This window comes from Ranitomeya variabilis, chromosome 5, assembly GCF_051348905.1.
Source record: "Ranitomeya variabilis isolate aRanVar5 chromosome 5, aRanVar5.hap1, whole genome shotgun sequence".
NCBI lineage: Eukaryota > Metazoa > Chordata > Amphibia > Anura > Dendrobatidae > Ranitomeya > Ranitomeya variabilis.
The window spans coordinates 435,936,593-435,961,403 of record NC_135236.1 but is presented as its reverse complement, the minus strand read 5'-3'; the positions used below and the strand labels follow the sequence as shown (position 1 = coordinate 435,961,403).

The window sequence follows — 24,811 nt, the reverse complement described above, 5'->3', positions numbered from 1 at the left end:
GTCTTTGCTGCTGATACACATCTACCCCTCTAAATCACAGGCTCTGCCGTAGGCATGATCTGTCTTATGTGTCCTGATTAGAGTTGGTGAAAATGGATTCCCACGTCCCATTCGATCGGCCATTACCGTGGTCTGTGGCCCCTGGACAGGGGAGGGAATACGTGTCTATAGCGCTTCTCTTGATGGTCAGGCGCATTGTCATCCCTCATTTGATGTCGTTCCTGACCGGCTAGTCAATAAAAGAGCCACAGACACTGCCAGGTGAGAGACAATACTCCCTCTGCCGTCCAACAGCCCCAGACCACTGTGATTCCTATCGAATGGTACGTGCAAACAAATTCACACCAATTCTAATGCTGATGTCTACACACTATAAACTCTTTAGGAATACACCATTTCCCTGTCTCCGATCTTCCTGCTCGCCGATGAGCAGTGCGCTCCCGAAGATTGGCTTCATGGCTGAGCCGCTGGCCTGAACTGTGTGCTCTGCCATGCTACAAGCAAAGGTGGATCTGCTTCTGTAGCATCAGAGGAGTGCAGGGGCACTGAAGCTGGGTGATACAGCTATCCAGCCAGGTCCAGATCTGCACTTTCAGGCTCTGTAACACAGAACTTGCAAGTGATAGTGTAGGAAACCAACCACCTCTGGTAGACTGGTGGCTGGTAACCTAGGAAACGAGAAGTATTCAATAAAAATTAAAATCCCTTTCCTCGTGATAGAATTTTTAATAAGAGGTAAAATGCGAAGTTGCTTGTTTTTACAAGAACTCTGCAAATTTTCCCCATGTATGATTATAACAGCCCCCTCTTCCTTTAAGTTAAGGTCCCACAATGCGTTTTTGGTAGTGATGAGCGAATATACTCGTTACTCGAGATTTCCCGAGCATGCTCGGGGGTCCTCCGAGTATTTTTTGGTGCTCGGAGATTTAGTTTTTATTGCTGCAGCTGAATGATTTACATCTGTTAGCCAGCATAAGTACCTGTGGAGGTTGCCTGGTTGCTAGGGAATCACCACATGTACCATATATACTCGAGTTTAAGCCGAGATTTTCAGCCCACTTTTTTGGGCTGAAAGTAACCCTCTCGGCTTATACTTGAGTCATTCCCAGGGGTCAGCAGGGGAGGGGGATCGGAGCTGTGTAATAATACTTACTTGCTCCTGGCGCGGTCCCTGCACGTTTTTTGCCTGGCGCCGGCAGCTTCTTCCTGTAGTGAGCGGTCACATGGTACCGCTCATTACAGTAATGAATATGGACCCGACTCCACTCCCATAGGGGTGGAGCCGCATATTCATTACTGTAATGAGCGGTACCATGTGACCGCTCACTACAGGAAGAAGCTGCCGGCGCCGGGGAAAAGACGTGCAGGGACCGCACTAGAAGCAGGTGAGTATAACTTGGTGCGTGATATTCATCTGCTCCCCGTTCCACCGTCGGCGCCGCTGCGTCTTCCAAGTCCTCTGCAGTGACGCTCAGGTCATAGGGCGCGATGACGCGATTAGTGCGCGCTGCCCTCTGCCTGAACAGTCAGTGCAGAAGACACTGCGGCGGCCATCGGTGGAACAGGGAACAGGGAGCAGGTGAATTTAGCAAGTGCCGGGGGCCTGAGAGGTGAGTAGGGATTTTTTATGTTTTTAATCGCAGCAACAGCATATGGGGCAATTATGTGTATGGAGCATCTTATGGGGCCATGTGCAGCATTATATGGGGCAAATATCCGTATGGACCATCTTATGGGGCTATGTGCAGCATTATATGGGGCAAATATCTGTATGGAGCATCTTATGGGGCCATGTGCAGCATTATATGGGGCAAATATCTCTATGGAGCATCTTATGGGGCCATAATCGGCATTTCTGCAGCATTGTATGGAGCATCTTATGGGGTCATAATCCACATTTGTGCAGCATTATATGGGGCATATTTTAATATGGAGCATCTTATGGAGCCCATCAAAAACTGTATGGAGCATCTTATGGGGCGTATTTTGTATGGAGCATCTTATGGGGTCCATCATGAACTGTATGGAGCATTATATGGGGCGTATTTTGTATGGAGCATCTTATGGGGCGTATTTTGTATGGAGCATCTTATGGGGTCCATCATGAACTGTATGGAGCATTATATGGGGCTCCTGATTCAATATGGATATTCAAAAACTGCGGGTCGGCTTATACTCGAGTATATACGGTACTTATGCTGGCTAAAAGATCTAACTCATTCATCTGTGGCAAGAAAAACGAAATCTCTAAGCATTAAAAAATACTCGGAGGACCCCCGAGAATGCTCGAGAAATCTTGAGTAACGACTATATTCGCTCATCACTAGTTTTTGGTGATTTTTTTTATTTTTTTATTTATTTTATTTTTTTTTAATTTTGTGTATTTACGCTGCACAATAAAAACTCAGCATCTTACATATAAATATAATTTATAGGTGTGGGATTTTTAGGAGGTTTTTTTTTTTTTTTCCCCCCAAACATTTTTTGCAGCCTTTTGAGTTTAGTGTCAAGTTTGGTGAAGAAAATTATATCCGTGACATGTCAGCTCATTTATTTCTTCCAAGGCAAGGGTTTCAGAATCTTGTCAGATAAACAGTGTGGATTTCCCTTTGAAATCGATACAAAGTGCATATGAAGAGCATTTGAAGTGGTTTTTGATGTGGATTTTCAGACAGATCATTTACAAACCATCATGCAGCTAAGCTACCGTATGGCTCTAGAAAGTTATAATGAAATGGTTTTTCCATAATGGGAAAAAAAAGGCCTCCCATTATTTTATTTTTTACTAAATCTATGTATATGTTCATGTACTGTCAGTGTGTTAATATACTCGCCAATCACTACCTTCTCTAGGATCCAGCCCTTTTCCTTTCATCTTCCTTGGCGTCGACGCACTGGAGCCTCTCAGGGTCGCTCTATATGAGAGCCAGAAGTTTCTGTACGCCTACGGAATCTTCGTTCAGACACTCCATAGGTTTACATCTTTGGACCCTTTCACACATCATTTTTACCCACATTATTTGGTCCTGCCAGGGCTTTGCATCCAGACCCTCTTTAAAACAGGATTTTGATGTATAATGATGCCGACAGTCAAGGTGTGCGCTGTCATGCATCATTTTCGTGCAATTTTTATTAAATTTTTTTCAGCTTCGTTTTTTGTCTTCTTTTGCTATGTCATGTTTTAAATATAACTGCTTTGTTTTGAATACTTCCTGCAATTAGCATTGATAAAACTATGATAGCCTTGCAGATTACATGCGCTTTTTTCAGTGCAGTTCAGCTGTGAAAAAGCCCTAAAAATTCATGTGTTTTATAATGATTTTTATGCCTGTGGATTTTCCTCATCTCAGTCAAGCCTATAGGAAAAGCCGAAAAATGATATGAATATTCACTGGAAAAGAAATTGTTGCAGGTCAAAAAACACTGCAGGTCAGTTTATGCAGCATTTAAAAAAAAAAAAAAAAAAAAAAAAAAAAAAAAAAAGTGAGATTTCTATAAATCCCATCCACTTTGCTGGAGCTGTAGGATTCTGCGTTTTTTATGTTGTCACTGTCAAAAATGACACACCAACTGCTCTTTGTGGGAACTTTTAAAGGCCTGGTCTGGTACCTAAATGTACCGTACATTCTAAATACCTTTCTTTACACCATTTTGTAATTAGCTTCATTATAAAATACTCTACGCTTCTCCCTAACTATCAAATCCCTATATGTGTTTGTTTGTTTTTTACTTCCTATGATGTTTCATTTGAGAGGAGTTTCAAATGGAACGTGACAGGAGACTGGTGCTGCACTCGCTTCCCTGCAGAGTCTACTGCCCTTCTGGAACAGGACGTCATTAGCAGGATTGCCAACCATCCAGCAATTCCAGGACAGTCAATTAAAATAGAGCATAAAATTAAATTTAAGGAAGTGCATCTGAACAGCAAGGTGGATTGCTGTTGAGGGGAGATAGAGAGAGAAAAAAAAAAAAAATCTATAAATCTTCAGCACAGCGAGTGTGAGCGAGCTGAGTGTGACCTGAGCGTAAGTGTGAACGGCGGTAAGTGTGTGACTTGTGATTCAGTGAGGAGGTATTTGGAAGGCCTTTAACAAATACCTGTGTGAATTGGAGTGAGTTGCTGAATTGAGAGTAGCTGTATTCATAAGGAGTTAACTTAGGGTGGGGGCTCATAATTAAGGGGATATAAGGGGCAGCTGTTTGGGGCTCAAGTCCTTTTTGGAAGTGCATCTGAACAGCAAGGTGGATTGCTGTTGAGGGGAGATAGAGAGAAAAAAAAAAATCTATAAATCTTCAGCACAGCGAGTGTGAGCGAGCTGAGTGTGACCTGAGTGTAAGTGTGAACGGCGGTAAGTGTGTGACTTGTGATTCAGTGACTTTGGAATCAGGGAGTTTCCAAGGGAGGAATTGCTTCTGTTTTTTTTTTTTTTTTTCTTGGGTTTAATTAATACTTTGTATTTATTTTTAATTAACATTTCTGTGTGGTGCAATCCCCATTAGGAAATGTGCTCCACAATTGTTAATGCCATCCAGTGTACATCTTGCCACATGTATGCAGTCCTTGACCAGCCGGTCGAGGGTGCATACTGCTGTGCGAGATGTGAGCACATTGTGCATTTGGAAACCCAGATACTGGATCTAAATGTGCAGCTGGCAACACTGAGATCCATAGACAATATGGAGAGGAGTCTTCTGCTCACAGAGCAGACGCTCAATGGGATAGATGAGGAGGGGGATGGTAGGATGGAGCTGCAGGACAGTGTGGCAGTTAGCTGGGTGACAGATAGAAGGCGGGGTAGAGGGAAGAGTGCCAGGGAGGCTAGTCCTGATCTGGCACACCCCAATAAGTTTGCTAAGTTGGCAGATGAGGGGGGTGCCAGTGCAGGGGTAGCACTGCTGCAGCCAGGCATGTCCTCTGAAAGCCGGAGGAGTGACTGCTCCAGTAAGGAGGGAAAAAGGAGAGCAGGGCAGGCCAGACAGGTGCTGGTAGTGGGGGACTCAATTATTAGGGGAACAGATAGGGCAATCTGTCACAAAGACAGGGATCGTCGGACGGTGTGCTGCCTACCTGGCGCTCGAGTCCGACACATCGCTGATCGGGTGGACAGATTACTGGGAGGGGCTGGTGAGGACCCAGCGGTCATGGTGCACATTGGCACAAATGACAAAGTTAGAGGTAGGTGGAAGGTCCTTAAAGATGATTTCAGGGAATTAGGCTGCAAGCTGAAAGCAAGGACCTCCAACGTGGTATTTTCTGAAATACTGCCTGTACCACGTGCCACGCCAGAGAGGCAACGGGAGATTAGGGAGGTTAATAAGTGGCTCAAGAATTGGTGTAGGAAGGAGGGGTTTGGGTTCCTGCAGAACTGGGCCGACTTCTCAGTTGGCTACAGGCTCTACGCTAGGGACGGGCTGCACCTCAATGGGGAAGGTGCAGCTGTGCTGGGGGAGAAAATGGTTAGAAGGTTGGAGGAGTGTTTAAACTAGGGATTGGGGGGGAGGGTATTCATTTTATAGGAGGGGAAGATAGTGCAGATAGAGACCTGGGCACAAATAAGGAAGTTGGGGGTGGCGGTGGCATGGGGGGTGGGGTTAGAACAGTTAGTAATTTAAGAAAGAATAGAGGTACAGAGAGTAACATCAAGTGCATGTATACTAATACCAGAAGCCTCGCCAACAAAATGGACGAATTAGAAATAATGTTGTTGGAGCATAATTATGACATGGTGGGGATATCTGAGACGTGGCTGGATGAGAGCCATGACTGGGCTGTTAACTTGCAGGGCTATAGCCTTTTCAGAAATGACCGTACAGATAAGCGAGGGGGAGGGGTGTGTCTATATGTAAAATCGACCTTAAAACCCATCCTGCGTGATAATATAGGTGAATCTAATGAAAATGTAGAGTCTCTGTGGGTGGAGATAAGGGGAGGGGGAAAAAATAATAAATTACTGATAGGGATTTGTTATAAATCTCCAAAAATAATGGAAGCAATGGAGAATATCCTCGTAAAGCAAATAGATGAAGCTGCGACTCAAGGAGAAGTCATTATTATGGGGGACTTCAACTACCCTGAAATAGATTGGGGAACAGAAACCTGCAGTTCCAGCAAAGGTAATCGGTTTTTGACAACTATGAGAGACAATTACCTTTCACAACTGGTTCAGGACCCAACAAGGAGGGGGGCACTGCTAGACCTAATATTAACCAACAGGCCAGACCGCATATCAAATATAAGGGTTGGGGGTCACTTGGGGAATAGTGATCACAAAATAATAAGTTTTCATGTAACCTTTAATAAGATGGGTAGAAGGGGGGTGACAAGGACACTAAACTTCAGGAGGGCAAATTTCCAACGGATGAGAGAGGATCTTGGTGCAATTAACTGGGACGATATCCTGAGACACAAAAATACACAAAGAAAATGGGAGACATTTATTAGCATCCTGGATAGGACCTGTGCACAGTATATACCGTATGGGAATAAACATACTAGAAATAGGAGGAAACCAATATGGCTAAATAGAGCTGTAAGGGGCGCAATAAGGGACAAAAAGAAAGCATTTAGAGAATTAAAGGAAGTAGGTAGTGAGGAGGCATTAAATAAATACAGAAAATTAAATACATTCTGTAAAAAGCAAATCAAGGCAGCAAAGATTGAGACAGAGAGACTCGTTGCCAGAGAGAGTAAAAATAATCCCAAAATATTCTTTAACTATATAAATAGTAAGAAACTAAAAAATGACAGTGTTGGCCCCCTTAAAAATAGTCTGGGTGAAATGGTGGATGAGGATGAGGAAAAAGCCAATATGCTAAATGACTTTTTTTCATCAGTATTTACAAAAGAAAATCCCATGGCAGCCAATATGACTAGTGATAATAATTCCCCATTAAATGTCACCTGCTTAACCCAGCAGGAAGTACAGCGGCGTCTAAAAATAACTAAAATTGACAAATCTCCGGGCCCGGATGGGATACACCCCCGAGTACTGCAGGAACTAAGTACAGTCATTGATAGACCATTATTTTTAATCTTTAAAGACTCCATAATAACAGGGTCTGTACCACAGGACTGGCGTATAGCAAATGTGGTGCCAATATTCAAAAAAGGGGCAAAAACTGAACTCGGTAATTATAGGCCAGTAAGTTTAACCTCTACTGTGGGTAAAATCCTGGAGGGCATTCTAAGGGATGCTATGCTGGAGTATCTGAAGAGGAATAACCTCATGACCCAGTATCAGCACGGGTTTACTAGGGACCGTTCATGTCAGACTAATTTGATCAGCTTCTATGAAGAGATAAGTTCCGGACTGGACCAAGGGAACCCAGTGGACGTAGTATATATGGACTTTTCCAAAGCTTTTGATACGGTGCCACACAAAAGGTTGTTACATAAAATGAGAGTAATGGGGATAGGGGAAAATATGTGTAAGTGGGTTGAGAGCTGGCTCAGGGATAGGAAACAAAGGGTGGTTATTAATAGAGCACACTCGGACTGGGTCGCGGTTAGCAGTACGGTACCACAGGGGTCAGTATTGGGCCCTCCTCTTTTTAACATGTTTATTAATGATCTTGTAGGGGGCATTCAGAATAGAATTTCAATATTTGCAGATGACACTAAACTCTGCAGGGTAATCAATACAGGGGAGGACAATTTTATATTACAGGATGATTTATGTAAACTAGAAGCTTGGGCTGATAAATGGCAAATGAGCTTTAATGGGGATAAATGTAAGGTCATGCACTTGGGTAGAAGTAATAAGATGTATAACTATGTGCTTAATTCTAAAACTCTGGGCAAAACCGTCAATGAAAAAGACCTGGGTGGATGACAAACTCATATTCAGTGGCCAGTGTCAGGCAGCTGCTACAAAGGCAAATAAAATAATGGGATGTATTAAAAGAGGCATAGATGCTCATGAGGAGAACATAATTTTACCTCTATACAAGTGACTAGTGCGACCACACTAAGAATACTGTGCACAGTTCTGGTCTCCGGTGTATAAGAAAGACATAGCTGAACTGGAGCGGGTGCAGAGAAGAGCGACCAAGGTTATTAGAGGACTGAGGGGTCTGCAATACCAAGATAGGTTATTACACTTGGGGCTATTTAGTTTGGAAAAACGAAGACTAAGGAGTGATCTTATGTTAATGTATAAATATATGAGGGGACAGTACAAAGACCTTTCTGATGATCTTTTTAATCATAGACCTGAGACAGGGACAAGGGGGCATCCTCTACGTCTGGAGGAAAGAAGGTTTAAGCATAATAACAGACGCGGATTCTTTACTGTAAGAGCAGTGAGACTATGGAACTCTCTGCCGTATGATGTTGTAATGAGTGATTCATTAATTAAATTTAAGAGGGGACTGGATACCTTTCTGGAAAAGTATAATGTTACAGGGTATATACACTAGATTCCTTGATAAGGCGTTGATCCAGGGAACTAGTCTGATTGCCGTATGTGGAGTCGGGAAGGAATTTTTTTCCCCATGGTGGAGCTTACTCTTACCACATGGGTTTTTTTTGCCTTCCCCTGGATCAACATGTTAGGGCATGTTAGGTTAGGCTATGGGTTGAACTAGATGGACTTACAGTCTTCCTTCAACCTTAATAACTATGTAACTATGTTCATTATAAAATACTCTACGCTTCTCCCTAACTATCAAATCCCTATATGTGTTTGTTTGTTTTTTACTTCCTATGATGTTTCATTTGAGAGGAGTTTCAAATGGAACGTGACAGGAGACTGGTGCTGCACTCGCTTCCCTGCAGAGTCTACTGCCCTTCTGGAACAGGACGTCATTAGCAGGATTGCCAACCATCCAGCAATTCCAGGACAGTCAATTAAAATAGAGCATAAAATTAAATTTAAGGCATCTATGATTTTTTTTTTTTTTGAAGCTGAAGAAATTTACAGATTATTTTGACTGTAATTATCATAATTTTACAATTCATAGTGAATGGAGTTGATGTATTCATGTCGGAATTGGGGTCTGTAGACATGGGTCACTTGTAATCATAATGATTTATTATGGTTTTCCAATGTACCAGTAAAAAGGGAAGGAGGTTGTCACTCAGGATTTTATGGTACATGGTTTCATCCATTCTCCCACTGTTGTGGTGAAGTAGTCCTGTGCCCTTAGCAGAGAAACACCCCCAAAACATGTTTCCACCTCCATGCTTGACAGTGGGGACGGTGTTCTTTGGGTCATAGGCAGCATTTCTTTTCCTCTAAACATGGCGAGTTGAGTTAATGCCAAAGAGCTCAATTTTTGTCTCCTCTGACAACAGCACCTTCTCCCAATCATTCACAGAATCATCCAGGTGTTCATTAGCAAACTTCAGATGGGCCTGGACATGTGCCTTCTTGAGCAGGGAGACCTTGCAGGCACTGCAGGATTTTAAACCTTTACAGCGTAATGTGTTACCAATGGTTTTCTTGGTGACTGTGGTCCCAGCTGCCTTGAGATCATAAACAAGTTTCTTCCTTGTAGTTTTAAGCTGATCTCTCACCTTCCTCTTGATAAAGGATACCCCACGAGGTGAGATTTTGCATGGTGCCCCAGATTGTTGTCGATTGACAGTCATTTTGTATTTCTTCCAGTTTCTTACTATAGCACCAACAGTTGTCTCCTTCTCACCAAGCGTCTTATTTATGGTTTTGGAGCCCATTCCAGCTTTGTGCAGGTCTACAACCCCTGGCAAATATTATGGAATCACCGGCCTTGGAGGATGTTCATTCAGTTGTTTAATTTTGTAGAAAAAAAGCAGATCAGAGACATGGCACAAAACTACAGTCATTTCAAATGGCAACTTTCTGGCTTTAAGAAACACTAAAAGAAATCAAGAACAAAAAATGTGGTAGTCAGTTATGGTTACTTTTTTTTGTGCCATGTCTGTGATTTGCTTTTTTTTCCTACAAAATTAAACAACTGAATGAACAGTTGCATAACTTCTTAAGGTTAGTGGCTACACAGCTTCATCCATAGTCTATTGCTCCACTGGTCTAGCTCATGTTCGTCCGTATCCTCTTTTCTTTTGTATGTAAGACAGGTGTCTTTAATGCAGGTAACAAGTTGATTAGGAGGGTCTAACTGGTCTGTAGGAGTCAAATACTTATTTCTTGCTGCAAAATGCAAATACATTTATATAATTTTTACAATGTGATTTTCTGGATTTTATTTTTGATATTCTATATCTCTCAATGTTAAAATTAACCTACCCTTAAAATTATAGTCTGTTCATGTCTTTGTCAGTGGGCAAACTTACAAAATCAGCAAGGGATCAAATACTTATTACCCCCACTGTAGGATCTAGACCTATTCAGAAGGCGGCAAAGCATGAAATTGTAGAAGATAACTGCAGAGCTGCTTCCTGATGATGTCCTTTTTCCAGATGTGATGAAAGCTGCAAGGAAGTGAGTGCAGCCCCTGCCTCCCGTGATGTCCTGTGTGAGACTCTTCTCAAACCAAACGTCATAAGAAGTGAAGTTAAAAAAAACATATTGGGAATTAGGGTAGATTGGTAGAAGTGTAGGATATATATATATATATATATATATATATATATATATATATATATATATATATATATATATATATATATATATATATATTTACCTAAGGGGTACTTCCGTCTGTTTCTAACTTCCGTCTGTCTGTAACGGAAATCCTGGGTCACTGATTGGTCACGGCCAATCAGCGATATTGGGGCGGTATTAAACACCACTTCACTTTTTACTATTGATACTGCCTATGCAGCATCAATAGTAAAAACATAGACTGTTAAAAATAATAAAAAAAAACCCCTAAAAACATATTCTCACCTTCCGAAGTCCGCAGCAGCCTTTCCCGCTCCTCGCGAGCCGTTCCCAAGAATGCATTGCGGCAATGCCCCGAGATCACGTGGCGGTCTTGCGAGACCGCTACATGATCACGGGTTATTGCCGCTAGGCATTACTGGGAACAGAGCGTAGCGAGGAGCATCGCTAAAGGCTTGGGCTGGATCCGGGGGCCGACGGAAGGTGAGTATATAACTATTTCTTATTTTAATTGCTTTTTTTAACAGGGATATGGTGCCCACATTGTTATGTACTGCGTGGGCTGTGTTTTGTACTGCGTGGGCTGTGCATTCTAGAATACCCGATGCGTTTGATTCGGGCCACCATCTAGTTTTGTAATAAAGCCGGTTACAAAAGTGGTTAGGGTGTAAAGATCGATATATAGAAAGGACATTTTAGATACCAGACCAACCTCGGAAAGCATTTTTTAGTCATGCACTTATCTGTATCCATTAGAAAAAAAGAATATTGTCATTCAAAATTGCATGGTGTTTTTGGGAACTATACTTCCTGCAGAATCATCTACGGTATAAAAGCTCCATACAGCAGCACACTGTATGCCAGTGTAACCGAGGGATATTCCATGTATATAGCAATCATGAGGAGTGCTCCTAGAAGTTGGGTTCATGATTCCCAGTTAGTAACAATTCTAGCCCATGCTTACACTGCACTAGGACTGGAACTTGTTTTTGTGTACTCAGCTCATAAGAATAACGTGACTTTACCTAGGCTGGTGTAAGCGATGGAAACCTGAGTTGCAGCTGTGAGATGAGCAGCTCCTATGTTTACACTCGGGATGCCTCCTCCCCGGGGTTCTTCCATCCCTTAGCTCATGTTCCATGCATGGTGGTGTCAGCTGTACAGATGCTTGCACGCTGCTCCGTCTTGTTCGGTGTCTGAAATCGGTTACCTGTGTTTAGCAGAAGAGAAAAGAATTCCCAAAGGAAAACTGTGATCACTTTCTTTTGCAGCCTCTAGATATAAAGAGAAATTGTTCTGTTCACTGAGAGCAAGCAGTTATAGTGAAGTTACCGTATTTCTTTTAGGCATCACTTTTTGAACATCTTTAATCTGTATAGAACAGGATTTTTAGCAAATGTGAAGCTCAAAGATAATGCTACTAGCCAGTCACTGTACATAAGGAATTTATGGTAGTGTTACTGATGGATGGTGTACATACATTACCATTACATTTCATAAATTTGTAAAAATGATTTCCCCTTGTAAATGCACAAAACATTAGTCATGAATTTTTTGGCATTCAGATTTTATAAAAAAACAACAAATTATACTCTTTCTCTTTCTCATCTCTTGGCTTTGGCTTACAAACACAGATGAAAAATACTGAACACAAAACTCTGCCTGTGAAAGTTGCTCTAAAGGTAAAAACACGGCGTCTTTATCAGACAGATTCCGGGAGGAAAAAGTACTGCTAAAGCACCCCATATAAACTTAACATAATGCAAAGCAATGCCAATATGACAATGCTGCAAACACGTTCCATCCTATGTCATGTGTTTTAACCACATTAGGGTTCGGAAACCTCAACTTGGTTAAAAGAAGTGACCTGTCCATTCTCTGGGTGGCTTCCTCCTTTTAGGAACTCGTCGGGTGCTCTGGTGGTTAAACGACTCCATGTGCTCATACCCTAATAGTAATTTATTGCTATAGTTTTGTCCGTGGATATCATTACATTTTTGAACAAATGAAATATGTTGTAGGAGCCTGGCCTACGACAGCGGGACTGTGAATCCCTGTACTATTGGGTCAAGTTCAAGAGGCCGATGTGAAACATCGGACTAGTCAAGTTGAAGACTTGACTGGTGCTCTGTGTGCCTCTGCATCACAGTTTATAAAGCTTATGGGGACAACGCAGACAATGATTTATGGTTTCATGCAGATCATCATCCATTTGCACGATAACATAGGCTACAATTTGTTCATGTGCACATCAAACATATAGACCAAAAACACGCTAGTAATTTTTTCTCCATGAAGACACTCAAAACTTGTCAAGAAAAGTTTGTATAAAAAGACACTCCAAAAAAGTAAAAAAAAAAAAAAAAACAGCAGAAAAACGTAGTGCCCAGGAAATGACAAGAAAAACCCGCTCTTCTCATAGACAAGTATTGATTACTGCAGCGTCTTTAGCTTGAAAAACAAATTAATTTAGCTGGGAAATAACACAGTTTTAACATAACCCAAGGCTCGATGTGCACGGTTTTTTTTTTTAGTTTTTATTTCTCTTAAAAATACAGGGTGGGCCATTTATATGGATACACCTAAATAAAATGGGAATGGTTGGTGATATCAACTTCCTGTTTGTGGCACATTAGCATATGGGAGGGGGAAAAGTTTTCAAGATGGATGGTGACCATGGTGGCCATTTTGAAGTCAGCCATTTTGGTTCCAACTTTATTTTTTCCAATGTGAAGAGGGTCATGTGAAACATCAAACTTATTAAGAATTTCACAAGAAAAACAATTGTGTGCTTGGTTTTAACGTAACTTTTATTCTTTAATGAGTTATTTACAAGTTTATGACCACTTATAAAATTTGTTCAAAGTGCTGCCCATTGTGTTGGATTGTCAATGCAACCCTCTTCTCCCACTCTTGACACACTGATAGCAACACCGCAGAAGAAATGCTAGCACAGGCTTCCAGTATACTTTGTTTTAGATGCTGCAAGTCTCGTATCTTCACAGCATAGACAATTGCCTTCAGATGACCCCAAAGATAAAAGTCTAAGGGGGTTAGATCGGGAGACCTTGGTGGCCATTCAACTGGCCCACGACGAACAATCCACTTTCCAGGAAACTGTTCATGTAGGAATGTTTAGACCTGAGACCCATAATGTGGTGGTGCACCATCTTGCTGGAAAAACTCTGGAAACATGCCATCTTCAGTGCATAAAGAGGGCAATGCATCATGATGATGGTCTACATATGTTAATCTTTATTGAAACACACAAAAAAATGAAACCTTGCCATTTTCACACTGGCCTTTTTGGACTCTAACTTCCTGTTTCAGGAAATATCACATGTACACAGCCATAATGGTCACATCTGGGCCCTATCTTTTGTATTTAAGCAGCTAATGAGCCTTTGCACATTCATTGGGAAGGGGATCAGGGTCTGTGACATCACTGAAATTGGTGAGTCCTCTATCAGCCCACTGTTATCAACTGTGTATAGAGGTATTGCCTATCATTGTAATCTGATCAGATAAGAAGTCTTGCTGAAAACTGTTCCTGAAAAGACAGGAAGTAAAGAGGCCAAGTAGGGAGATTGATTTTGTACAACCTTCCATAGATCAAACAGGGTCTTCTTCGCCATGATCTTGATTGTATCAAGCCATTGGGTTGCTTGTGTTCCTCTCTGCTTCCTATTCTTCCAACCATGATGTCTTTCTCCAGTGATTGCTCTCTTCATATGATGTGTCCAAAGTAGGCAAGTCGTAGCTTGTTGATCCTTGCTTTGAGTGACATGTCTGGCTTGATTTGTTCCAAAATTAATTTTGATTCTTCTTTCCATCCATGGTATTGATACTTCTCCAGCACCACATTTTGAAGACCTCAATTTTTACGCTATCGGGTTTATTGTCCAGGTTTTGCATCAATATGTTAGCACAGGAAAAAAACAGACTATGTACGAGCTGTGTCTTTCTTCCCAGTGAAATGTTCCTTGATTTGAAGACCTTGTCCAGTGACTTCATTGTTAATTTGCCCACAGCTACTGTGGTTTGTGAAAGCATTCACTCCCTTAGCAAAACAGACAAAAAAAATGCCATATCACAACCTGAAATTTCACTTTTTTTTTTCTTTAGGGCTTGCATCAGTTTATGTAAAGAACACGCTTTGATCTGTGGACACTTTGATTTCTTTTTATTGTGAAGCAAACAACTAATACGACAAAATAACTGACAACTTCAGAGTGCATAACTTTTTACCTCCTCCCTAAAGTCAGTACTTTGTAGAGCCTCCCTTTGTGGCAATTACAGCTGTAAGTCGCTTTGAATAAGTCTCTGAGCTTTCCACATTTTGCCACTGGGATATTTGCCCATTCCTCAAGGGAAAACTTCCAACTCTTTCAAGTTAAATGGTTTCTTCTGGTGGACAGCAATCTAAAGGTACCTTCACACTAAGCGATGCTGCAGCGATATCGACAACGATGCCGATCGCTGCAGCGTCGCTGTGTGGTCGCTGGAGAGCTGTCACACAGACAGCTCTCCAGCGACCAACGATGCCGAAGTCCCCGGGTAACCAGGGTAAACATCGGGTTGCTAAGCGCAGGGCCGAGCTTAGTAACCCGATGTTTACCCTGGTTACCAGTGTAAATGTAAAAAAACAAACACTACATACTTACATTCGCTTCCCCCGGTGTCCGCTTCCCTGCACTGTGTAAGCGCCGGCAGTAGCAGGGCACAGCGGTGACGTCACCGCTGTGCTTTGCTTTCCGGCCGGCACTGACACATTCAGTGCAGGAAGCTCTGAGCAGCAGCGCGGACGCCGGGGGATGTGACAGACATCAGAGGGTGAGTATGTACTGTTTATTTTTTTACTTTTACAATGGTAACCAGGGTAAATATCGGGTTACTAAGCGCGGCCATGCGCTTAGTAACCCGATATTTACCCTGGTTACCATTGTAAAACATCGCTGGCATCGTTGCTTTTGCTGTCAAACACAACGATACACGCCGATCTGACGACCAAATAAAGTTCTGAACTTTCAGCAACGACCAGCGATATCACAGCAGGATCCAGATCGCTGCTGCGTGTCAAACACAACGATATCGCTATCCAGGACGCTGCAATGTCACGGATCGCCGTCGTTATCGCTGCAAAGTCGTTTAGTGTGAAGGTACCTTTAAAGTCTGACCACAGATTCTCAATTGGATTAAGGTCTCAGCTTTGACTAGGCTACTCCAAAACATTTACATGTTTCCCTTTAAACCACTCAGATGCTGCTTTGGGTCATTGTCTTGTTGGAAGGTGAACCTCCATGCTAGTCTCAAATCACTGAAAGAATGAAACAGGTTTTCCTCAAGAATATCCCTATATTTTGCACCATCCATTTTTCCTGTCCCTGGTGCTGAAAAATATCCTGACAGCATGATTCCACCACAATGTTTCACTGTGGGGATGGTGTTCTTGGGATGAGTTGTGTTGGTTTGGCTCCAGACATAGCATTTGCCTTATTGGCCAAAAAGTTCAATTTTGGTCTCATCTGACGACAGCACCTTCCTCCATACATTTGGGCAGTCTCCCACATGGCATTTGGCAAACTCAATATGAGCCTGACAATTTTTGTATGTAAGTAAAGGCTTTTTTTCTGCCCACTGCCATAAAGACCACATCTATGGAGCCTATGGCTTAGGGCTCATTCCCACTTGCGATGCAATCATAAGAATGTAATCCGATAAAGGAGCAGATTACCAGAGGTGGCGGCAGTAAGGGAGTATATTAATACACGCACCTATCACTACATGCAGAAATACACAGATTTATTTAAAAATGAAATGTCACACAATCTTTTTTTGCATGCTACAGAGAAAATCCACCAAATAAATTGACATTTAAAATCTGCAGCAAGTCAATATATGCTGCAAAAATCAATGCGGATTTCACCCTTTCCTCTGTTAAGGTTGAAATATGTGGTAAATCCACACCTTTTCTGCAAAGAAATCCGGAGCGTTATTTATTTCTCCAGTTTTTCTGCTGACAAAAGTGCCTTTTTTTTTTTTTTTTTTTTTTAGGAAAAAGGATGCTGCAGACTAAAGATAATCCTCAGATTGCACAATGCACAGCTGCTGTCTGCGACTGTAATGTGTTAGTAAGCACAGCCCATGTCAAGTCAGTGGGAGTGTTCTGCTGTATACTTAACTGAATAATGATACATCATCATAGCACAGGATGCCCATGACATGATTACACATGACCGGTATCGTGATCGGATTATTTTTCCCGGAAATTACTCTTGCTTACTGTGCAGCCTGTAAGGTTTATTCATGTGTTAATATTATATCTGAATTACTTGGAAAGAAAACATTAAAAATTAAGACTTGGCATTTTTAACAGGGAAATAAAGACTGGAATGTTTCTTAGGAAATCATTTTGCTGATCTTGGAGGTCATGTGTTGACTGTGACAATGATACAGTGAGGTGCTGACTGACGGGCTTTTAGATGCTTCTTCCTGGAGGTGCGAGTGGTTGGAACCTTTTATTTCCTCCCGCTGAGCAGCAGACACATAGGATTCTTCTCTATGATATTCATTCTTGTGCTTGATGTATTCTGAGATTTTCTTTGTTACATGAAAGATCAGATACTTGACAGTTTTCCAAATGACCCAGAGATCTTTTCCTTCGGACTTGGCCAGACGTTCTCCACATGATTTTCTCGGTATTTATGGTATTTATCCCAAGCGTTTTCACTCTTTGCACATGCTCTGTGTGATATGTTAAGGTAAAGGGACAGAACTGCTTTTTGTATTCACGTTTCTCGCTGCTATAGCTTTTTGAGGGCAAATGCACACGTAAGATGTTTGTGTACAGAAAATCCACAGCACAATACTAGGATTTTACAAATGTCATCTACACATTATTGAAATTTACATTGTGGATTTTTAAATCTGCAGCAATTTAATTATTTCTGCAGACTTTCATTGTGGAACGTGCCTTTTGCAGTGTAAGACAATGTAGCTTTTGATACGGATGCAGTGCAGAAAATCGTCTGTGTGCAAGTACCATAGGGTAGATATTTCCTGACGTGGTAAATTTCTACATCAGATTTTGATGACTAGCAAACCTTACTTATTTTGTAAATGTAAAGGCTTTGTCCATTGTACTGAAAACTACTGATAACGTAAAGTACAGGATTCACACAAAACTACCATTCAGTTTGCATTTTTATTTTGTAATCTCCAAATTTAAAATTCAACTTTTTTATTTTTTTCCTGCTTTCATCATCCACTTTCCTATTTAAAAAAAAATCTAGTTCATCTGATGAAATCTGACGCAAAACCTTCATCTGAAACGTACAAATTCGGATGCAAATTTCATACAGTTTTCGCATCATCTTTGGCTGTGTGTTGTTCCACCTAAACCATCATGACCTGAAGTGATGAATAAGGCTACGTTCACATTAGCGTTAAGCTAATGTGCGTCGGGTTTGCGTCGGCGACGCAGCGGCGACGCATGCGTCATGCGCCCCCTATACTTAACATGGGGGACGCATGCGTTTTTTTATGTTGCGTTGTGCCACACATGCGTCTTTTTTGCCGCAAGCGTCGGACCAAGAAAACGCAACAAGTTGCATTTTTCTTGCGTCCGATTTTCGGCAAAAACCGACGCATGCGTCGCAAAACGCAGCGTTTTTGCGTGCGTTTTGCCGCGTTTATGCGTGCGTTGTGCGTTGCGTCGCCGACGCAGCGGCGCACAACGCTAGTGTGAACGTAGCCTAATAGATTTTTCAACATATTGGAAACATCTTTGCTTTATCTTTTTTTTTTTTCTTTGTCTATTTTTCTTTTCTTTTTTTTGTAAAATATATTTTTAAAGGTTTTCACCAAAATAAAATAGTCTAAACAAATAGTAACACAGAGGTACATATTCTAACTACAGATAGCTTCCTTGTACCATCTGTTTTAAATGGAGCCTCTTGCAGTGAAAGGCCGATTCAGACCCTCAAAGATGAATGAGAATCGGATATGCACTGTTTGCTGGAATGGACAGGTCTGGGGGGGGAAAAAAAAAAAAAGAAAATTAAAAACAAACTGAATAGTTCCATAGTTTTTCTAATCCATCGAATATTCCTTGATTCTAATATCGGGTCAATAAATAAGATGGCACAGGGTGCTAAGATGCAATATCCAGTCAAGTCCGTAAAGATATTACATTGTGTCAATGCGGCAAATTTTACAAGTGCAGACTGGTTCAGGAAACGCTACTTTTTGGTAGAGTTCTGAATTTCCTGATGCAACTTTGAAGATGTGTTAGGGTATGTTTCCACGGTCAATAAACGCGGATTGGATGCTGCGTACAGCTGCAGCATCCAATCGGTAGCGGCCAGATGTTGCAGCATAGCACATGTGTCTTTCTAGTCCGCTGTATGTCAATTTATCTTGCGGAGACCCTCAGTCTCCGCAAGATAAATATCACAGTCCAATGTATAGGATGCAGTGATTCCGCATGGTTCAATGAACATATGCAGAATCACCACGGCACGTACAAAAAAACGGCAGCACTTTGGACAGAGCGGACATGTGCTGCATCCAAAGCACTGCTGACACTGACCGTGGAAACATACCCCTAAAGAGTTTTTCTCTTAGGAGACTTTTTTTGCACCATTTTCATTAATTCGTGTCTACTTTGAAGCAGTTTCCATCAGGATCCACTTAAAAAAGTGACATGCACTTTTTTTCCCCCAACCAAGCGGTTTTCAAAATCTCTACAGTAAAGGAAATACTAAAAAAAAAAAAAAAAAAGAAACTCGTGTAATCATCAGTGTTTTTCCCATAGCAATGAATGAAAAAACATTTCCAAGATTTTTTTTAACCCCTTCATGACCCAGCCTATTTTGACCTTAACCCCTTCCCGACCTGTGACACAGCGTATGCTTCATGAAAGTCGGTGCCAATCCGACCTGTGACGCATATGCTGTGTCACAGAATGATTGTGTCCCTGCAGGTTGGGTGAAAGGGTTAACTTTAATTTCACCCGACCTACAGGGACTGGGGGAGTGGTACTTCAGCCCAGGGGGGTGGCTTCGCCCCCCCCCCGTGGCTACGATCGCTCTGATTGGCTGTTGAAAGTGAAACAGCCAATCAGAGCAATTTGTAATATTTCACCTTTGAAAAGTGGTGAAATATTACAATCCAGCCATGGCCGATGCTGCAATATCATCGGCCATGGCTGGAAACCCTGATGTGCCCTCTGCCACTGCCACCGATCTCCTCCCCAGTCCTCCGTTCTTTCCCGTACTCCCCTCCATCCTCCTGTCCGCTCCCCCGTTCTCCTGTCCGCTCCCCCTGTTCTCCGATCCACCCCCCGTGCTCCGATCCACCCACCATGCTCCAATTCCACCCCTCATACTTACCGAGCCTCCCGGTGTCCGTCCGTCTTCTCCATGGGCGCCGCCATCTTCCAAAATGGCGGGCGCATGCGCAGTGCGCCCGCCGAATCGGCCGGCAGATTCGTTCCAGGTACATTTTGATCACTGTGATAGGTTTTATCACAGTGATCAAAAAAAAAAAAAAAATAGTAAATGAACCCCCCCTTTATCACCCCCATAGGTAGGGACAATAATAAAATAAAGAAAATATATATATATTTTTTTCTCCACTAGGGTTAGGGTTAGGGCTAGGGTTAGAATTAGGGTTAGAACTAGGGTTAGGGTTAGGGTTAGAATTAGGCTATGTGCACACGGTGCGGATTTGGCTGCGGATCCGCAACGGATTGGCCGCAGCGGACTCGTAGCAGTTTTCCATCAGGTTTACAGTACCACGTAAACCTATGGAAAACCAAATCTGCTGTGCCCATGGTGCGGAAAATACCACGCGGAAATGCTGTGTTGTATTTTCCGCAGCATGTCAATTCTTTGTGCGGATTCTGCAGCGTTTTACACCTGTTCTTCAATAGGAATCCGCAGGTGAAATCCGCACAAAAAACGCTGGAAATCCGCAGGTAAAACGCAGTGCCTTTTACCTGCGGATTTTTAAAAAATGGTGCGGAAAAATCTCACACGAATCCGCAACATGGGCACATAGCCTTAGTGTTAGGGTTGGAATTCGGGCTAGGGTTGGAAATGGGGTTAAAATTAGGCTTGTGGTTAGGGTTGTGGTTAGCGTTGGGATTAGGGTTAGGGGTATGTTGGGGTTAGGGTTGTGATTACGGTTATGGCTAGTGTTGGGATTAGGGTTAGGGGTGTGTTGGGGTTAGTGTTGAAGTTAGAATTGAGGGGTTTCCACTGTTTAGGCACATCAGGGGTCTCCAAACACAACATGGCGCCACCATTGATTCCAGCCAATCTTGCGTTCAAAAAGTCAAATGGTGCTCCCTCCCTTCCGAGCCCTGACGTGCGCCCAAACAGTGGTTTACCTCCACATATGGGGTACCAGCATACTCAGGACAAACTGGGCAACAATTATTGGGAGACAAAAAAAAGGAGAAGCCAGCACTGCTTAAGGTCAGGACACAATACGCAAGGTGCACATGCACATACTAAATTCTATCTGTATTTCAAATATGAGTTCATACACACAGCAGCCCTGCCCTGCCTCAGGCTCTAGTTAATTGTGCACCTGTGTCTCAGCCTGTTTCACCCTTTAACTTTGGTGCTGGTTTGGCAGTGTGGAGGCCAGATCTGAAATGTCCGCACAGGACCTGATCGGCTTTTACCTGCGCTTGCCTTTCGCGGCACCAAGGGAGTGATTCTGAAATGCTCCAGGTACAGCTTGCATGTTATGGTAATGTTATTTAATGTGGTCTTTCCTTTTTTTTTTTTTCCTCACTCTTAATACATGTAGGAGGCCGTAATGGCACAATGTAAATAAAATACGTAGAGTAGGACTGCCCCATTATGAGAATGCCGTGAAGTGGCGGGGTAGCTCAAAGAATTGATCAATTGTTTGCTGACCTTAAGCAGTGCTGGCTTCTCCCTTTTTTTTTGTTTTAACAATTATTGGGGTCCAAATTCTCCTGTTACCCTTGCAAAAATAAAAAATTGCTTGCTAAAACATAATTTTTGAGGAATGAAAAATTATTTTTTATTTTTACGGCTCTGCGTTATAAACTTCTGTGAAGCACTTGGGGGTTCAAAGTGCTCACCACATATCTAGATAAGTTCCTTGGGGGGTCTAGTTTCCAAAATGGGGTCACTTGTGGGGGGTTTCTACTGTTTAGGTATATCAGGGGTTCTGCAAACGCAACGTGACGCACGCAGACCATTCCATCAAAGTCTGCATTTCAAAAGTCACTACTTCCCTTCTGAGCCCCGACGTGTGCCCAAACAGTGGTTTACCCCTACATATGGGGTATCAGTGTACTCAGGACAAACTGGACAACAACTTTTGGGGTCCAATTTCTCCTGTTACCCTTGTGAAAATAAAAAACTGCGGGCTAAAAAATAATTTTTGAGGAAAGAAAAATGATTTTTTATTTTCACAGCTCTGCATTATAAACTTCTGTGAAGCACTTGGGGGTAAAAAGTGCTCACCACACATCTAGATAAGTTCCTTGGGAGGTCTAGTTTCCAAAATGGGGTCACATGTGGGCAAGATCCAATTTTTAGGCACACAGGGGCTCTCCAAACGTGACATGGTGTTCGCTAACGATTAGAGCTAATTTTTCATTCAAAAAGTCAAATGGCACTCCTTCCCTTCCGAGCCCTGCCGTGTGCCCAAACGGTGATTTACCCCCACATGTGAGGTATCAGTGTGCTCAGGAGAAATTGCCCAATAAATTTTAGGATCTATTTTATCCTGTTGCCCATGTGGAAATGAACAAATTGAGGCTAAAATAAATTTTTTGTGAAAAAAAAAAAAGTACTTTTTCATTTTTATGGATCAATTTGTGAAGAACTTGGGGGTTCAAAGTGCTCACTATGCATCTAGATAAGCTCCTTGGTGGGGTCTAGTTTCCAAAATGGGGTCACTTGTAGGGGAGCTCCAATGTTTAGGCACACAGGGGCTCTCCAAACAGTGGTTCCCCCCACATATGGGGTATCGGCGTACTCAGGACAAATTGTACAATAACTTTTGTGGTACAGTTTCTCTTTTTACCCTTGGGAAAATAAAAAAATTGCAGCTAAAAGATCATTTTTGTGACTGAAAAGTTAAATGTTCATTTTTTCCTTCCATGTTGTTGCTTCTGCTGCTGTGAAGCACCTGAAGGGTTAATAAACTTCTTAAATGTGGTTTTGAGCACCTTGAGGAGTGCAGTTTTTAGAATGGTGTCACTTATGGGTATTTTCAGCCATATAGACCCCTCAAACTGACTTCAAATGTGAGGTGGTCCCTTAAAAAAATGGTTTTGTAAATTTCGTTGTAAAAATGAGAAATCGCTGGTCAAATTTTAACCCTTATAACTTCCTAGCAAAAAAAAAAAATTATTTCCAAAATTGTGCTGATGTAAAGTAGACATGTGGGTAATGTTATTTATTAACTATCTTGTGTCACATAACTCTTGTTTAACAAAATAAAAATTCAAAATTTGAAAATTGCAAAATTTTCAAATTTTTCGCTAAATTTCCATTTTTTTCACAAATAAATGCAAAAATTATCGACCTAAATTTACCATTAACATGAAGCCCAATATGTCACAAAAAAACAGTCTCGGAACCGCTAGGATCCGTTGAAGCGTTCCTGAGTTATTACCTCATAAAGGGACACTGGTCAGAATTGCAAAAAACGGCAAGGTCATTAAGGCCAAAATAGGCTGGGTCATGAAGGGGTTAATGACCTGTCCATTTTTTGAATTCTGATCAGTGTCCCTTTATGAGGTAGTAACTCAGGAACTCTTCAACGGATCCTAGTGATTCTAAATTGTTTTTTCGTGACATATTGGGCTTCATGATAGTGGTAAATTTAGGTCAATAATTTTTGTGTTTGTCGTAGCTGTTTTGCTCTGACCCAGAGTCAGTACGTCAGATCACCAGTGAGGCCTAATTGTGGAATTACGCTCGTCATTTACAAGCGCGCTTGGAGACAAAAAGACACCTCACACATATCCTGTGAGCAAGTCACTTTTATCTGATATATTAAAAGCCAAAGCAATGTTTTATACCATTTACAACAAATGCATTTCAATGTAACTCATGTAGCCCCCACCATCACCCAGGATCATACTTTATTTACCATAACTCAGAACATGTTGTGGCTGACTATTGAAAGCATACATGATAAGAAGTATAGTCTCCTTGAAGAGGAGACCATCAGACTACTGCATCAACAGATTCTAGTAATTCTAACACTTAAAGGCAAGAGGCACTTAAAGGCAAACTATTAACCCTTCTATAGCAATTTCCCCCTTTTGTAAATGGTATAACCTTTGCTACGGGGTCAGCTGATGTCCACAAAGGAGCTACCGTCTCATGGGTCTAGTACCCACAAGGGGGCTTTCTACCTGCTTCGCCCATCCACCCTCAGTGTGGACACTCAACTCCCCCGTCAACAGTGGCCACACGGGGCCTATGATATACTACAGAAGGTTCAGCCTTAGGTAATACATATATTAGCACTTTTACGGCTACATAAAACAATAAGCAAAGCAACAAAATTTGCATACAAGTCTGTCAAGTCAAGTAAAAAATAATCCCTCCCTCTAGGCCGCTAAGCCAATTGGCTGGATTTAAAAAGAAGTCTCTATAATGTATTAGTCTTATTAAGAACCTTAAGGAGTCCAAGTCTCATTGTGTATGCAGTGTGGTGTTAATACCCTCCTTGGCTCCTGGGGTATGGCAAAGTACAGCATAGTCCTTGCAGATACTGGGCTGTGTGTACAGATCCAACAGTCCAGCAGTTTTTGTCCTTGTCGACATTTAACCCCTTCATGCCACGGCCCTTTTTCGTTTTTTGTGTTTTCGTTTTTCGCTCCCCTCCTTCCCAGAGCCATAACTTTTTTATTTTTCCATCAATTTGTCCATGTCAGGGCTTATTTTTTGCGGGACGAGTTGTACTTTTGAATGACATCATTGGTTTTACCATGTCGTGTACTACAAAACGGGAAAAAAATTCCAAGTGCGGTGAAATTGCAAAAAAAGTGCAATCCCACACTTGTTTTTTGTTTGGCTTTTTTGCTAGGTTCAATAAATGCTAAAACTATCCTGCCAATATGATTCTCTAGGTCATTACGAGTTCATAGACATCTAACATGACTAGGTTATTTTTTATCCAAGTGGTGAAAAAAAATTCCAAACTTTGCTTAAAAAAAAAAAAAAAAAAGTGCCACTTTCCGATACCCGTAGCGTCTCCAA

General features: G+C 41.9%; 1 protein-coding gene and 1 long non-coding RNA gene across 5 annotated transcripts in view; one reads left to right on the top strand and one right to left on the bottom strand.

Moving 5' to 3' along the window:
* OSBPL8 (oxysterol binding protein like 8) overlaps positions 1-24,811 on the top strand; it is a 365,096-nt gene that overhangs the window by 2,671 nt on the left and 337,614 nt on the right. The window lies entirely within an intron of this gene.
* The window catches only part of LOC143773720 (uncharacterized), a 35,802-nt gene continuing 29,337 nt past the window's right edge, over positions 18,347-24,811 (bottom strand). The window contains exon 3 of the long non-coding RNA XR_013215331.1: positions 18,347-18,575. This is a non-coding gene — a long non-coding RNA (uncharacterized LOC143773720). The remainder of the gene's footprint in view (positions 18,576-24,811) is intronic.